The sequence below is a fragment of the Bacillus rossius genome, chromosome 1 (genome assembly GCF_032445375.1).
Source record: "Bacillus rossius redtenbacheri isolate Brsri chromosome 1, Brsri_v3, whole genome shotgun sequence".
Classification (NCBI taxonomy): domain Eukaryota; kingdom Metazoa; phylum Arthropoda; class Insecta; order Phasmatodea; family Bacillidae; genus Bacillus; species Bacillus rossius.
In genome coordinates, this window is record NC_086330.1 from 294,710,280 (window position 1) to 294,728,333 (window position 18,054).

The window sequence follows — 18,054 nt, forward strand, 5'->3', positions numbered from 1 at the left end:
AAGGAAGGGAAACATGACCTCAAATGATTTTCCCTAACTCTTGAGTCTTGATCTTCTCTATACAGCAAATAGTCCCCACGAAGTACCTGGGTTGAAGGTCAGTTCACATGACCCACCCATAACCTCTTCTACTCTTCTTTTCTTCTGGGGGCAACCACAATGCCCACCAATCTCTCTCCATGGTGCCGAACCAGCTATCCCATGAGAGTAAACAACGTAGTCAATAGAAGCGCAGAGGGGAAACACCAATCTCTGGCTTGTCGAGTCATAAAACTGCTTTATCTTCTTCTTCTTCTGAGTAAAAATATCTGACTAACCTTGCTTCTATTCTTCCAAACAGTAAAAGTTCATCAGGTATCTTCATGAAAGAAACATTCTAACTAATAATTCTTCATTTTTCTTCTTCTTTATTTCTGTTAGTTGTAATAGAAGGCCATGTTAGGGAGGTTATAGGGAAAAAGAGTGGCCAATTCCCACCCCATCACCCACCTAGATCATGACTAATTAACTTTTAAACTTTCTATTTCAAACAAATAAAAAAAAAACATTTTTTTTTATTCAAACTTTTAAACTATAATTACTTTTACTTCATAACCTCAAAAGCTAATCAATAATTCTAAATGAAATTGTGATTTACTGCATCCTTGTTCCATCCGATCTGTTTGTTTATAACCTTTCTTGTAAAGTATAAAATTTTCAAACATTACTAATTCAAAAAAAAATTAAATTCTGGTGTCCTTTGAGTTACAATTAACTTTACTATTTCTTAGCTTGAAATAATTTAAGTTTTCAGAACTATTTCATTGTCTAATTCACAACACTTAAAAATCAACTCAAAACAACAAATCATCAAAATCAATAAGATCATCTGACCTACCTATCAGTACTGTGAACTTGAACTGTTCGTACACATTTATAATAAGCTATTGTATTTAAATTCCAACCTAAATAAGGTTTAAAAAAAAACTACTAATCCCTCTGTAAATTAAGAAAATTAACTTTAAAAATTAAACTTAAGGTATTAGTTCTTTTTGACAGCTACCACAACTCACTAGTTCCATTACATTACTATAACCTAAAAAGTTCTGTAAATAATGTTTATAACAAAAAAAAACTCCAGTTACTGTCTTCCATAAAAAAAAATAAAACTTTACATGACCTTATTAATCTCCACTTGTAAGTCCATGGCTGCCAGCTTTCTCTTCTCTTGAATCTTCAGTCTTGGCTCTTGTTTCAGTGATCTTGTATCTTGTCTCTCGAACTCTTGTCATCTTGTAAACTGGACTGCTGCTCAGCTCATCTTAAGGAATCTGTAACAGTTTCAAAAATACATGTTAATTTAAATTACATAATTCCTGTTCTTTGGTCCTAAAAAAAAATTGTATTATTAGTACACATTACCCTGAAACAACATTATTATTCATTGTTTATTACTTAAAAAAAATGCTTTACCATAAAATCCTTTTTTGTTCTTTTCATTAGGCCTATTTATTTTCCTTCTTCTTAATTAAATTCTGCTTCAAATGTTAATCCTAACTTAAGACCTACCATCTATTTATTATTCATTACCTACATTATTTATGTTACCCTAAAATTCCCATAAGTTTCTAATACTTCCTATCAAAGACATTCTCTCTAAAAAAAAATTTACTTGTGACTCTTAACTTAACAAACTTAAAAAAAACTTTTACACTAGACTTAACTTATTATTCATTCTTAGTTACTAAATTTCTATTTGTAAACTTTAGTACTTACAAACAAAAACTGCCTATTTCTCTCTACCTCTTAATCTCTTTCAATTATTACAATAATAATGTTACCTTGCATCTTTAAACTTTCTTCTTTTCAATTAAATTAGACATCTCATAACAATAAAAATTCTGCCTATACTCTTCTTATGGGTGTACAAACCAACAACAAAATTTCAAATTCTCAAGTTTCCTTATATTTAAATTATGCAATACAAATAACCTCTGTGGTGCCTGTACCCTTTAGGCCTACCACCTTCTCCTCTCACAGCATGACAACTCTTATTCCTCGGGGTCTGTATTCACTGTTCCAAATCAAATATCTCAAATAAATTAAAAACAAATTTATTATTTTAAGAAAACAAAAATTTACATTGAATTTACTATGGAGCCTGGAAATCTTAATGTCTCACAGCAGCTAACATGACTAAATCCCATGGAACCCCAGGTTTACATAACCTGTGCCCAAAAATTTAAGCATACCAGGCTTTCTCTGCACTGGTTTTACAGCATCACACACTATTTAGGGCCCCTGATCTGCCATCAGTCCCAAGGAGCTTTCCCACAACCCCTCTCTACACAAGTGCCTACCGCATTCCTCTCAATTGGCTATCGGTTTTACGGCATTCTTTTGGGATCCGACCATCAAGTTAGGGCTAATCGAACACTAAACCTCCATACTTCCAAACTAATGTAAATCAATTAAATTTTCTCTGTAATTTCTTAAAATCCAAATAAAAATTATTCAAACATGCCAAAGAAACTTAAAAAAACTTCATAACCTTATCTTCAAACCATTAAAATAAAAATAAATAGATTACTCTGTCTCCTTAATAACTGTAAACTGTCAACCAAATATCATGTCGTAAACTTAACTCTGCTTACTGACTCTAAATCATAAAATCTCATTCTTCCTAATTAATAAACAACCGATTTCCTTGAAATCTCACTGTATCTCTCAAACTCCACTGGCTGAATATCTCAATAAATTCAAAAACAAGTATCTAAACTCTTAAAGAAACTCCTCCCCAATTATTCAAACTTACTTCACATTATTTTATTTCATTACTTAAAACACCTTACTCAAAAAAAATTAATTAATTCCCTTCCATTATTATTTGACCAGAAAAAACTTTCTCATTAATTAATTTATTAAAATTCAATTTCACATTAGGCAAGTACACTAACTCTCTACAGCAATGTTTCTCATTTCCCTCCTTCCTAACTGAATCCAATCTTACTTAACCTCCAGGGAATTTACCTCACAAAATAACCAAAAATTTCACTGTAGTGCCTATCTGCTATAGGCCCACTACACAGGGGGCTCTAACCCCACCAACAAACTTCATTGAAATGGTACCCTATCCCATACAGGATAGCCACTTCGGTACTACCATGGGGAACTCCTGCCCCAAACTACTCACAACTCTCAGGATTCTCCTGACCCTTAATTCCGTAGTCAGCCCATCTCCTATGGTCTGCGCTACAATTCCCTTTCTTCCCAGGGACACAACGCCTCACCTTAGGGTCCCTCGCCCTAATGAAAACATTAATTTTGTCTCTCTGTTCCCTTGGAGTAAATTCCCTCTACACACAAAAACTATCCTTCCCACTTTTCTCAATGCTTATCGATTTTATAGTGTACCTCCTTAATAATGTTTACAAATCCCAAAAAAATATTTTTAAAACCGAGGTAGGATTTAACTAACAAAAACATAAACAACTTACAACGAAACACTTCTAGCCTATACATCATACACTTCTTAAATTAAATTACTTACATACTGAAAGTTCCTCTTCTTCTAAAACACACTTAAATTTAAATTTATTTAACCAATAGTCTATTTTCTTATCGCTAAGTTACCGTACAGCTGATCAAAACAAGGTCACGGCCTGTCCACGTCTCCGTATGAGCCCGTGACGTCACCGAATTCCATCAGGTGCGCCAACCCTCGCTTGCGGTTCCTCCGTTCTCCGCTAGGTCTCAGCACCTCCCCGTCACGTGTTCACTCTGCCACGTCCACTGACGTGTCGTTCTGAAACAACTCTCAACATTTTTCTAATTAAAACAAAACATCACTATAAATTCTATAACTCTCTTTTACATAAACTCTCGTTTTCTCTTTAATTCCTTTCTAACGTTTATCCTTCCCTCGACTGATTTAATTCGTACGTCTCGTCTCCTACGCGCACGAAAACAAAACAAACTTCTCTTGAAAATAATTCCTATTTACGACAAAAAACTTTATTTTAAATTATAATTCTCTTAACCTACAATCTTAAAATGAACTTCAATTAAATTAAACCACTTGCATTATCTCTAATAAGCATTTAACTTATAACGTATTCTCCTCACGTAATAATCCCCGATATAAATCTACAATAAATTCAACGACTTAAAACAACTTATCACTATAAACTTTATCCTTACAAGTATCCTCAAATAAACATCTGTTACGTCAAAAAAAAATCTCAAAGACTTCCTCCACTATAGACTAAAATTCCGTAATCCTCTCCTCAAGTAAACTCTTAATAACCTGCTATCAGAAGCTGAAACTAACTTAATAATAAACATAAAAATCTACCTCTCTCTCTCTCCAGAAATAGAACCTATCCGGCGAACTCTACCATTTCTGTCACGTGCACCTACCCGGCGCCTCCACCATTTCTGTCACGTCTCACTTTCAGAGGGGGGAGAGAATCGTAGCTCTTGACATAGAAACAACTCGCTTGGCATCAACTAGTCTTAACTTCATAAAATACTTTACTGTACCTAGGATCATAGGTTCGTCATCCCGTACAGGATGTCTGGTGAGAGCTGAACTAAGGAGATTTTGCAAAATAACATAATACTTAATTAAAATTATTTTATTCTTAAAGTCAAATACTCAACATCATTTTAAAGAACATTTAAATAGCGGGATTACAATTTAAAACAATAATCTCTTTACTTCCTTAACGATTGAACGACCTTACAAGAGAGAGAATGAGAGAACTTCACTAAACACTTCCCTAGTCCTTCCGAATACCTCAAATCATAATTAATACTTAAAATTAAAACAAAGATAAGTCCATACTCACATTTTCCGAAAAGCCTTTCTTGATCGATTACTTTAAAAAAATAACGTAGGGGCCTCTCCTGCCCTTGAAATCCCGAACGAACATTACATTTTAAAAACTATGACGCGTGACCCCTGACGAGGGCCATAGCCTCCGCCCGAAAGCTTGAAGATGACTACATTATGACCTAACTTAAATTAAACGACTCGTGGCCTCTGGCGTCGGCCATAGCTTCCGCCCGAAAGCTTGAATTCCTACATCACGAACGAACTAACAACTCGTGACCACAGGTGAGACGCATAGCCTCCGCCTGAGTGAGCCCCGAGTCACCACTCACTTGCGCTTAAATTCGCGCGCCCTGCCGCACCTACCATAACAAAAGCTCGTTATTGAAGTCAAATTTACTAAACAACTAACTAGAACATCTGGGAAGACTACCCCCCCTCTACCCCGATGTGCAGGCCACACCGCGCGGCTTGTTACGACAGCGCGCCCCAGTAACTGCGGCCCGTGGCTGCGCCAGCGCGCGGCCAAACAAACAAACAAAATTCTGCAAGCCCGCAGCGCGCCGCGCCGGCCCCGTGCCCCAATTACATGGTCACGCCACTTGCGCTGACGAGTGAACAGAGCAGCCAGCCCAGAGTCCCGTCAGTAAAGTCCCCAAATTTGATTTCAACAACCCTGCAAAATTTCAACCCGCGACAATATTCTTGTATAGTCATTTAATTTTCTTTTGCAAATTATTGATGGGTGCTCATATGTTGGTGAAAATGGTAATTAGTAAATACCAGTGGGGATTAAAAATACTTGACGTTGTTATCAAACAGAAAAATTATAAAATTATGTAAACGTTGTTGGCTTGTCGTCCAAGAAGTTCGCGAAACGTAATGCAAACGTATAAAATTTTCTCAAAACGTGGAAAATTAACCTCGTAGACCCTAGGTTTTTTGCAGCGCATTTCCCCCAATGTGTGCGTCACATTTGGCAAAACATGCATGTGCGTTACCATCGACTTCTGGAGTTTGAAATGCATAAATTACATTTAATCAACATCACACAACGAAAGCCCTAGGTTTGTGTAGTTTTTATTTTTCCATAAAATATTTAAATATTATTTTATGTTGATCAGCAGAGCACAGTAATGTGCTTTATAACCTAGATTCACAAGCAACACAAGACATTTTTTTTGTTATATTTAAATAATCTTCCAAACATTACAAAATTTCTGCATTCAGGCTTAATGTCCCAATAAAACGTATGTTATAGAATGGTTAAATTTTGTTCCATGGCAGTTAGTCCTAAAGCTCCACAGTTCTTGTAGGGTAATGATGCAACTGATTTAAGCACAATTTAGATTTGTTTAAAATCTTACTGGTAGGACTCCTTGTTGCTGGAAATTTAAGCATGTGATCCAATTAGCTTGACACTGTTTCTCGGTAATATCACAAAAAAAAATTGGAAAATAATAATAGCGTGTGCATTGGAAGAAATTTATTTCTTATGCTGTATACTAATTTTACCATCAGATTTTGCCACTTTTCTTTAAGTAAATAGCAATGCATGCTGTAGATTTCAATTTCTGTTATTTAAATACAATTTGGTTGCATATAGTATTTTAGTTAATATTTTGGTAATGCTACTTACTAATGCTCTGTCAGTACAGTTTGGATAAGTAGACCTAAAGCAAATATGGTCATTTTAGGTTTTCGGCAATCCTGACCTCTACTCTAAAAAATATATGTGTGTGTCTCTAGGTGTGTGTGTGTGTGTTTATATATGTCTGTGTATGCCTGTTCCGGTTATGAATAATTCTAATTGCTTAATTTTGTAGGGGTAACAACATATTTTCAACTATCATAATGCCGAAAGTTAAGGACAATGTTAAATCTTCTCAAAATGTCAGATGGCACAGTCGTAAAGAAATAGCAGCAAGATTAACGTTTTTGAAGGTGAATAATAATGACTGTGCCATTGAAAAAGAGCAAATTAATTCTTTGCAACCTAAGACCAAGCATTTAGATGAAAATATCTTAAGTTGCATTGAAAGTGAAGATGAAGTTTCATCAGATATAGATTCATGGAATATCAGACCTAGTGAAGCTGAACATTTTTGTGAAGCTAACCCAACTGAAATTTGTGAAGCAACCCATAATACAAATACCTGTAATGGTGACTTATCTGCATTGTTTCAAATACCAGATGAAAAACCAAACACATTCGACATAAAACAATCTCTAGCTGAATGGGCATTAACCCATCAAATTTGTCACAAAGCGTTGTCATCATTGCTAAAAATATTGAAAGATCATCCTTGTTATGCTTCTTTACCAGTTGATGCTAAAAGTATTGTGAGAACTCCTATGGTTACAGATGTAGTTCAACTTGAGCCTGGGTTGTATTCTCATTTTGGTTTACGCCATGGCATAGAAACATTTCTTAATAACTTTGGAATTAGTGATACAATAATTGACTTATCTGTTTCAGTCGATGGACTACCATTGTCAAAATCACCTAATAGTTGTTTATGGCCTATACTTGGTTCTGTTGTGTCGTATGAGTATGTTTTTATTATTGTTGTTTATCATGGGCTTAAAAAACCACAGCATGCCTGTGATTTTCTAGAGAGGTTTGTTGACGAAGCTGTTTCGTTATGCAGCGAAGGAATGTTTGTTAATGGCGTGCATTACAGTGTTTGTGTAAAACACATTATTTGTGATGCCCCAGCAAAATGTTTCATTTTGAATGTCAAAGGTCATACTGGTTATTCCAGCTGTACCAAATGCTATGTTGAAGGTGAGTACAGAGAAAGACGAATCTGCTTTGCTGATACAAATGCTCAGAAAAGGACAGACATTGATTTCTTATCACATATAGATGATGGCTATCACTTAGGTCCATCCATATTGGAAAAAATTCCTAGACTTGGCCTTGTTACAAACATTCCTCTTGACTTTATGCATCTAATTTGTTTAGGTGTTGCTAGGAAAATGATCCACTTATGGTTGAAAGGGAATTTTGAAGTTCGGATTCAGAGCACAAAAGTTGACATTATATCCAGTAAATTAGAAAGTATGGCACAGTTCACTCCATGTGAATTTGGCAGGAAGCCAAGATCTCTGAGCTTTGTTAACCAGTGGAAAGCCACAGAGTTTCGGCAATTTCTTTTATATATTGGCCCAACTGCAGTGAAATCAGTTTTGAGTGATGATGTATTCAATCATTTCCTCAGTCTCCACATTAGCATCAGACTTCTATGTTCAGATGATAAATTTTCTGAAGAAGTTCTTAATTTTGTCCATTTGTTACTTGTACATTTTGTGACATCATTTGCAATTTTGTATGGTGAGGAACACATCACTCATAATGTGCATGGCCTCATTCATCTTGTTGATGATGTAAAGGCATTTGGATCACTTGATACATTCAGTGCCTTTAAATTTGAAAATTTTATGCAGTTCCTGAAGAAACTGATTAGAAAGTCGGAAAAGCCATTGCAACAGCTCAGTCGTCGTTACCATGAATTGCAAGACCAACAAGAAAAGAATCCTGTTTCAAAAGGCCTAAAACCAGTTTTAAGGTATCAGCATCATAATGGTCTACTTATTGAGGATTGTACAGAGCCCCAGTACAAGTGCATGTCTACACCAAATTTTTTATACAAAGTGGGAAATAAAGCAGACAATTGTTGTGACTTAAAAGGAGGAAACATTGTGGTGTTGGAAAACATTGCTCACAAAAATGGGAAGTGTTATGTAATAGGGATAGAATTCTTAGTCAAAGAAGAACTATTTACATCTCCATGCACCTCTTCCTATTTGGGCATACACATTGTTCACAATTTGTCGGAACTCAAAATTTGGCCAGCAGACGAGCTATTCAACAAATATTACAAGATTCCACACAATAACAAATTTATTGTTGTACCCCTACTGCATATGCAAAATCAGGTAATAAATAAATTTGTTGTATGGATTATAATACCGTATAATAGCCTGTATTTAAAAAGCTTGCATTTTAATGATGCCTGTTTTTCACTATTAATGCAGTAGTATTGCTGTGTTAATTTGTTATTCTTTGAGCAAAACGGTAAAATTGCAATAAAATTTGTTATACGTAGGTCACTTAAAAAAAATATTTCATAAAGGCCACAGGCATTTCTTTCTCAAACGTGGCAGTGGGTTTGATCCAAAAAGTATGAGATAATTTTCTTCCTCTTATTTAGGTCTACATAAAATGGTTGCAAATGCTGGTATTCAGAGGGCCTGATATGAAACAGATATTTTTTCATTACAAAACATCCATTCAGAAAAAAGTGGCAAGCTCAAATTTTTTTTTATATGAAGAATTACGCCATGAGTTTCCTACTCCAACGTTAAATATAGGCCATGGTATGCTAGTTAATCATGAATTATTTCGTATACATGGGTCAGTGGCTATCATAATTTGCTGAGCAGCGTAACATGCAAATTTTAACTTTCACGTGCCATTATGAGAATACTAAACGAGCTATCTAGAATTATTCTGTAAGAGGAAACTGTAGTCACAAGTAATGTCTACATAACTAACACTATTTCACCAAAATATAAAATGTTTATACTAAACGCACTTCAACACCTTTAAGTGTTAGTATACTCTGATCCATGTACAGTTTCCAGATTGTGACATTTCTCTTCTGAGAAATATACCTGGCAGTTCCATTGTGTTGGACTTTAATACCACCAAGTTTTCTAGAAAAACAAGGTCTCTACAAACCTGTGTTTACAGAAGAGAAATGTCAAAATCTGGAAACTTTACGTGGAACAGAGTATATGCAGCAGCAAAACATTCTGTATATGCCACTATATATGATAATTATATTTGAAAACAATCTTATCACATTAAGTGGTGATAAACAATTTTATTTTTTAGCACACTGCCAGTCATCAGCTGATAGATTATGTATCACTTCACAGAATTGCAAGGAATAAGTAATGAGCTGTCTATGTGTATATTTGCTTGACATGAGAAATATATTTACTAGGCTTGAGCCATCTATGGCTTGAGCTATGCTAGGGTAATATATATTTTTTTGATTTTGTATGTTTTATGCAGAAATGGACAACTATGCCATAGTATAATTCGATGACGGCCTTCAAATTATCGCTTCAAAGTGGTTGTCTGAGGACAGAAAATTTTCATACTGGCCATCATTCACCAGTATACAAAGATATGACAGAGCATTTGAGAAAATGGAATATCCTGAAGACACCTGGTCACGTTTTCCAGTTCTCAGGATAATGGCAACTACAAGTAAGGAGTTTGCAAGAATATAGCTTAGTTAGTTACATACCATCTAAATTTAACACAGTATTGATATACTTTCTTCTTGTTTTCAGATTCGTTTCAAAAGGGGAAGTCCAAGTTAAAGCAGGCTGAAACAATGTCCGACCTAAACACTGATGATGATATCGATGAAATCCGAAAACGCCGCAGAGAAAATGCTCAAAAAAGAATTTGCTCTAGTTCTGATGATGAAGGTTCTGCACCTCCTGCCAAAATATCAAAACTGCCTCCATTCCCAAAGCAGCCATCACTACAGATTCAGAAGATCGGGGAATTGGCATCAACATCAGGAGTGCAAAATAATGGTTATATTGTTGAAAGTCAAAGTAATGGCAGTCTTGATCCTGCATACATTACAGAGAATTCAGGTAAGTTACATTTTGTGTGCATGATATAGAAGTTAGTGACTTTCGTTACCAGTTTGCCTGGCTTATAAATTTGCTATGACAATTTTCGTTTTCAGATAAGCCTTTCCAAAACATTATGTTGAGAATGCTGGTAGATTTGAAACACAAGATGAATTCAGTGATATTATCACAGCAAGAAATTGTTCAAAAACTACAATCTGTGAATACTTGTGAGCCACTGACTGAAAATAAACATACGAAACAGTAATTAATGACTTCCCTCTCCACACTGAAAAAGCCTTACAAGCACTAGAAGAGAAACTCAAAACTGATGCAAAGTTCAAAGAATCCATGGTAAGAAAAAAACTCTATTACTATTTTTTTTATTGAAAGTGCATTATTAATCAATAATATATCATGGGTGAGGTATCCAAGAGCAGGCTATTGTACCCTGAGTGCAGACTTCTTTGGGTGGCTGATGGCATCTACATATCCTAAATGATGATGTGAAATGAATAGAGTAGCGCCAGTATGAAAGAGGTGGGGGGAAACGGATCCCCGACAAAACCAGCCGACCACGACATCGTCCGGCACGAGTCCCACTTGTGAAAATCCGGGGTCCTACTCCTTCGGGAATCGAACCTGGATCACCTAGGTTGGGGGATGAGTTGTCAGACCTCTAGACTGCCGCGGCCCCATAATTGTTCATTTAGTCAAGTATATTCAAATAAGCCATAAAGTTCGACTAAGGCTTACTATACATTGTTCACTTATTTGTGAAAAATTTCCTGATTGGGATCTTGCACACAGTTTTACTGTGTTTCTAACACAATCTACTTCACTTTTTACTATTAATGCTTAATGGAGGGACATGTCTGTACAGTGGTGTTATTTTAAAACTGGTTCTGTGTTGTGACAGTTTCTTGGTACAATTCCCAACATTCACGGATGCATACCAATATACATACATTCATATATTTCTCACAGGAAAAAAGTGGACTGTAATGGAATTACATCTTATATCTAATATTACTGTTGTAAAAATTTTTGTAAGATAAAAATCTTTACTGTAGCTGCACAGTGAGTTATTACAAAGGTTTCTCGTGCAACCATATTTCACTTAGTGCCCACTTGAATTCCTTGTTTTGTTTTTTCAGTTCTTCCCAATTTAGGTTTAAAAGTTCTATCAACACCTAATGTTACGTTATATTTCTAAATGTGAAATGTGTCTGCTTATAAAAAACTGTGAAAACTTTAAGTTTTAAATAAAAGTTTGTTACAGTTCAAAAAATTTTTACTCAATTAGTGATGCAAGTTTTTGATTTGGCCAAGGAAAATTTAAAGTAAGACAAATGAGCTAAGATAAACTTGAGTAGTCATTTTCAATAGTTGAGTTGACCAGTTCCAAATGACAAGTACAAAACTTCCACTACACCTGTACCACGATTTGAGTTCCTATCCATGGCCATGATTACAGATGGTTAAACGCGGCAAGATTAATGTTATTCAAATAATTCTTTGTACAGGTAATTTATTTTACCTGCACAAATTGTGTAGATTTACAGGTAAGCAAGTTTAAGCTCTGAAAACTGCCCTAAACTACAAATTAGCCTGTGACCTATATCTGTTCAGTTATGGGCAATTTAATTTTGAAAAAAAGACATCAGCTTACATATTGGACCTATATGGTCATAGGCATACAGTATCATGTTCACAGAAAAGACATGTGAATGACTTTCAGTAGCAATAAGTCTATTTGATCAGTTTCCTAGAAAGAAATGCTAATAAAGTACGCCAAAGTTTTTGCTGTGAAAATAGCAATGCAATTTCCCTTAAATGTTATGCATTCAAAATGTATAGGAGATGGCTGTAGAATGTGCAGAAAAACTTAAAAGTGATGTACCCTTGCTCTGTATTGCTATGCTCCTTACCATCTGTAATCGACCTTAACAGCACCCGTAGTACCTACATGAAATTGGTATAGTTTGTATCATGTAAGGTTTCCTGATTTTGACATTCCTCTTCTGAAAAAGAAGCCTGACAGTTCCATATTGTGTTGATCTACAAACCATCCCAAATCTCTGGAATAACAAGGCCTCCGCAAACCTTTTTACAGACTCTTTTTCTCATAAGAGAAATGTCAACATCTGGAAATCTTATCTGAGCTAGACTATAATGTCTGATTTTATTGGTTAATACTCATTTTATTTTAAGTAATGATGGTAATGTTGAAAATCTCTCTGTAAGCAGTGTTAATTGGAATGTTGATCATTACTTTAAAATTGTAATTTTTTTTTGTCAACAGATTAAGGAACTCTCAAAATTTGGTGGGGGCGATATGAAAACAATTGTGAGAAAGCTGTTGGAGTTGATGCTTACGAACCCATTGGGTGATACCTACAGCTATGTAGGGGAAAAAAGAAGAGAGTGTTTGCATCTTTGCAGTTATGTAGAGTTATTCAAGGTAAATTAAATTGCTTACTATGAGGACTTTTTTAAGTGGGCTTAATGTATTGTTAATATATAAAAGGTAGAAGAAACAGGCCGATAAGTGGTCGCTGATATTTAGTGCGCAGGCATTTTTGCCCCATCAGTAGTTGGTGCAAAATCACGTAATTTTTAAAAAGTTATTGTAAAAAATAGTTGAAGAGTTACATGCCGGAACACCATGCCGATACTTAAAGAAAGGATTGAAGTTAAAGACAAAACATTCGTTTACTTGATTGATCACTATCTTCTACCTTAAAATAATTAAAAACACAAAAAAAACCTTAACACATCGGTAGTTGGTGCGTCTCCCCTAACTTGAAACTGTAGTCTTAGAGAGCTGCCAGAATGAAATACTCTGTAAATAAGTTTCTGGAGACTGCATTATTAAACAACGAAGTACCAATTCTTAAACAGTTTGTTACACATGACAAATTATGCATTCAAATACCATTTAAAAATTTCAAACAAAATTTTCAGATAACTTGTGTCATTTCTACAAACATAAATTTATCAAATTAATACTGTGGAGACATAGCTTTCTTTTGTATGTACTGCTTGATAATTTGTATAAACTACATTGGTAACAAGCTTCATATATACAATTGTAGTTTTTTTCATTGCAAACATTTTTTGGTTTTTTGCACTTGTTTATTGTTGATTACCGGTAACTTTCAATTTAATAAATGAAAAACTTCATTTTTTGGTTAGAGATTTATTGTTAATTTTGGTAGGGTTAAAGAAAAGTCCGTTAGGAATATGTATACTTATTAACATATACAAATGCTGATATGTAATTAATATTGAATCTTAATCGTTAAAAACATTCTGACCAGTAAGCTACTAATATTTTTAAGTATGTGTGCTAAAAGTACTAACAGACATATATGTCCAGACAGAAAATGTTTAAACATAGGATGACACATTTGTTGTGCATGCAATCACAATGTTGTACTTGGTTAGACCAACTTCATCTCGTGGCAAATTTCAAACTGCTTGTATGGCAGCGGTAAATTGTGCAGTGACTCACTGCCTGATGAAGCTGATCTGAGCCATCAAAATGACACTATAGTTCTTCCACATATAAGAAATGTCATATGTTGGAATATTTTTAGTCCTGAAGTACCTGCCTGAAAATAATTTCATCCTCTTCTACTTAAGAATATTAATTTAGGCCTATTTTAGACTTGTAAGTCCGTAGATGATGAGAATACTTGCATCTGTTTCCATACTGACAAAAATCAAGCTATCAAAAAGTATGATGAGCTCCACTGTATGTAAAAATTGTTGCTTTTGTCACAGTTCTGTGTGCAAGTTTTGAAAACAGATGTTTTTTTTACAGAAGTAACTCGAAAGCACATTAAATCTTGTACTGATGATGATGTGGCAGTGTGCATTAAATCATGGCTCCGTCACACGAAAGACAGGGTGCTTCGCGAACAAAAGTAAGTTATAATGTTCCAGCATATTCTTGTACAGTGGATTTTGTATCTTTTGATACCTGATGTATATATTGACATTCTTCTTACATGGAACACATTATGGAGTCTCATTTATATTACTTCATTTCAAAACCGCATCTATTGAAATTCCTCATGTATTGAAATTATTTGTCATTCCCATGAGAAACAATGGATAGAGAATCCACTGTATGCTTTGTTCCTTGCTGATCATATATCTTGTGAGAACTACGTAGTTAGGCACCTTTCTTAAACTTTTTAATAGTAATTTGTCATCCTTACAGTTCATATAGTAAATGCTAAGTAACATAAGGAGCAGCCTGCCGTGCGATGCAGATGACTTGAATGATGATTGTCTACTACTTCACAATAGTAGCATGAATGGTTTAGATTCCATAGTTCAGTTGACTACTTGACTACAAAGCTCATGCTAAGAGAGTTGAAATATAATTTTCCACAAGTTCATTTGGCCCTATAGCATTCAGGCAACAGTTTGTAAGCTGCTGACTTAAAAAAAATGTGTGTTGAAAATAAGTAATTTTAATGGTAAGATTATTTGCACAATAAATGGAAAAGTTGTCTATACTCTAAAAATGATTAAGTTGAAAGAGTTAAACAGTGTTCGCTGCCTTTTTTTGCAATAAAAGAAAACTGAGTAACCTTCAGGGCCAAACTAATTCTGTGAGTTTATAACCTTCAGAACTCTTTATAATGGGTTACATTGTAAATGGTGAGTAAAAGGAGTCAAAAAATAAGTATCTTAATATTGTAGTTTATAATTAACACCATATTTTTAAGAATTCCTAAAAATTATCAAGCACATCTGACAGATGCTACTTGTACAATAGTTCAGCGATGTACTCCAGGTCTCATTTTAAACACATTTAATCTTAACGTTAGAAAACTGCTCAAAACTGAAAAATATGAACAAACTGAAAGAACTCATTTACCTAAATGTAAAACTCCAAATGATATAAAATGTGAAATAATTATTTTAATAGTTAACACAATGGCCAGCCATCACCATTTTAAATCATTCATGAAAAATAATTAAGTAAATAACTTTAACATATTAATAAAGAATTTGTGTACAAGAAGCAAATAAACAAAATTAAATAACCTAGGCATGGTGAATGGGCCAAAAAAACAAAAAAACTCATTTTTATAGAAATTCCAACCACAATTTTAAGTTCTAAAACACAGATAGTCATGACCGAGTTAAGTCTGTGATACGTTATTACATGTTTTATTGACATGTAACTGGAAAAAAGCCTCACATTTTGTATAAAAATATTGTTGTGACTTGGATGCCCACAGCAAGTTTGTCCAGCCAGTTTCATGTTCGTGAATAATTGTAAGGTGGGGTCACGATCATTATTCTCATCCGCGAGCTAACTGTCTAGCCATCAAACACCACCTTTTTGGTTCATCAGATATGTGATTCACAATCATCTTTGCAATTGTCATTAGTAAAAATACATTCTACCAACAGTAAGTATGAACTTCCTCCTAATTTTCAAAAGGAGGAAAGTGACACTAAAGTTATTGCTTTAATACAGTATTATTAGCAAGCAAAACTGATATGACACAAGATTAAACAAAAACTATATAGTGATAATAATGTATCAAATGGCAAATACTTAAAACTTATTTTGAAAATCCATTAATCACAAGCATTTTTATTATTTTAACCAATTATACCTAATACATATAGCAGATCATCAGTGCCAAACTGTGACTGGATAAATAGAAACAGTCCTCTGACTGATGCAGCAGATGATGAAACCTCACACTAAAGGTATTGTTTGGAAAAAAACACTGCATGCTAGTTTAGTACTCAGCACTTAGATAGGCATAGAGGTGCTTGCTGAATGTAATCGAGCTTTTTGTGCTTCAAAATAATAACTCTTAAATTTAAATGTTTCAGTAGATTGAACATTTCCAGTACATCCACACTCCTGGCAAAAGGCTTTCCTGCCGAAAACTTTGATATTAATTTGCAAAAGTGTGCTCTTTAACCCTTAAAAAAGGGGTTAATATACCACTTCAACTATTTGTAATATTTGAGGGATAAGCTATTTTCTATAAATAGAAACCTTTGTGCTGATATACAAGAAGGTAGGGTAGCTTCTGCCTCCACCTGTCTTTATAATTGTGTTGGCTCTTGAAAACAAACTTTTAGAATCTTAATATTTTGAAAATTTATTTAACATTATGAAAACAATTAATTTACTATTTTACAAAACATGATTTTTCTGTTAACAATTCACTGCAGTACAAATCTTAATGGCTATTAGGAACTGGCAGTATGTTTTAATGTGACATCAAAAATCCAAGGATATGTTTGTCAAAAAATTGTGGCACCACTTCTTTAACCACAGCTTTAAAAAAACTGTTAATAAATTAAAACTGTGTTTTATGTAAATAAATTGACTACATGCTATATGATTACGGAGTCACCATTACAGGGTTGCAACACAACAGGAAAACAGGGAAAAGTTAGGGAATTTGAAAGTGGTAGGGGAAAACAAGGAAATGTCAGGGAATTTTGTGAGAAGTCAGGGAAAAGTCTTGTATATTTGTTTATTTTTGTCAACCTTCTGCTGCAAAAATTATTGCATGTAAATATGAATTTTTTTTCCCTGCATAACACCAATTATGAACCACAGGCTCTAATATAAGTGGAGGTAAAAATTTAAAGTGACAACATTTTAGGGGAGGGGGGCGTAGGGGGGCCGGACCTGTACCTGTTTCCCCCCCCCCTTTTTTTTGCCTACGTCCCTGCAATCACTTGACTCTAACTGCCATCACATCTTTCATTTGATAATAAACATGCTTATCAGATATTACAAGAACCACAGTTTTACAACAGGGTTTTGTAAATTAAAAAAAAAACAATATTTTAAGAGTTATCAGATTTGCCACCTCCCCAGATTCACCCTAAGTTTAGAAATGTGGAATGACATTTGTTGTACAAATGTTGCAACCCATCGTAGTGAATAAAGAACCAGAATGACATGAACAGATGAAAGGTTCATGTATCTGGACACATTTAGGCAAACAGTTAACTGTGATTCAAGCACTCGTGGTAGGTGGTACCATTTAATATTTTTCCTACCAGTTCGCATTGTCATAGTGTTCTGGATTCGGATGCTTATCATATAATGATTTTCCTCAGCATGTTCTGACACATGAACCTTCTGTTACTTGTCATTCCAGTTCTTTATTCATTACGATATGTTCTTACAGGGGTACATGTAAATATAAATACATGCCTAATAGAGTAACAGAAGTGACTGATTATATATTCCTAACATATGGAATAGGATGCTAGTCATCTGAAATGAATCAAGGTCAGTTTTGTTTATTTATTTGCTATACTCTTATTATTTTCTATTTAGGCCTGGCTAATTTAACCTGCTAGCTTTCCTGCCATTTCTATTATATCATGGTAGGTTTTATCAAGGAATTTATATTTTCTTTCAGTCTTGCAGTCCACCAGTCCTCTTGTGATCCAACTCTCTAAAAGGCAGATTGTTACAGAATTGTTTTATTAGTCTTTGTTGGTATTGTTTAACCTTATATTTACCAATACAACTTTCCGTGTATTTTTTTTTATATTCATAACTG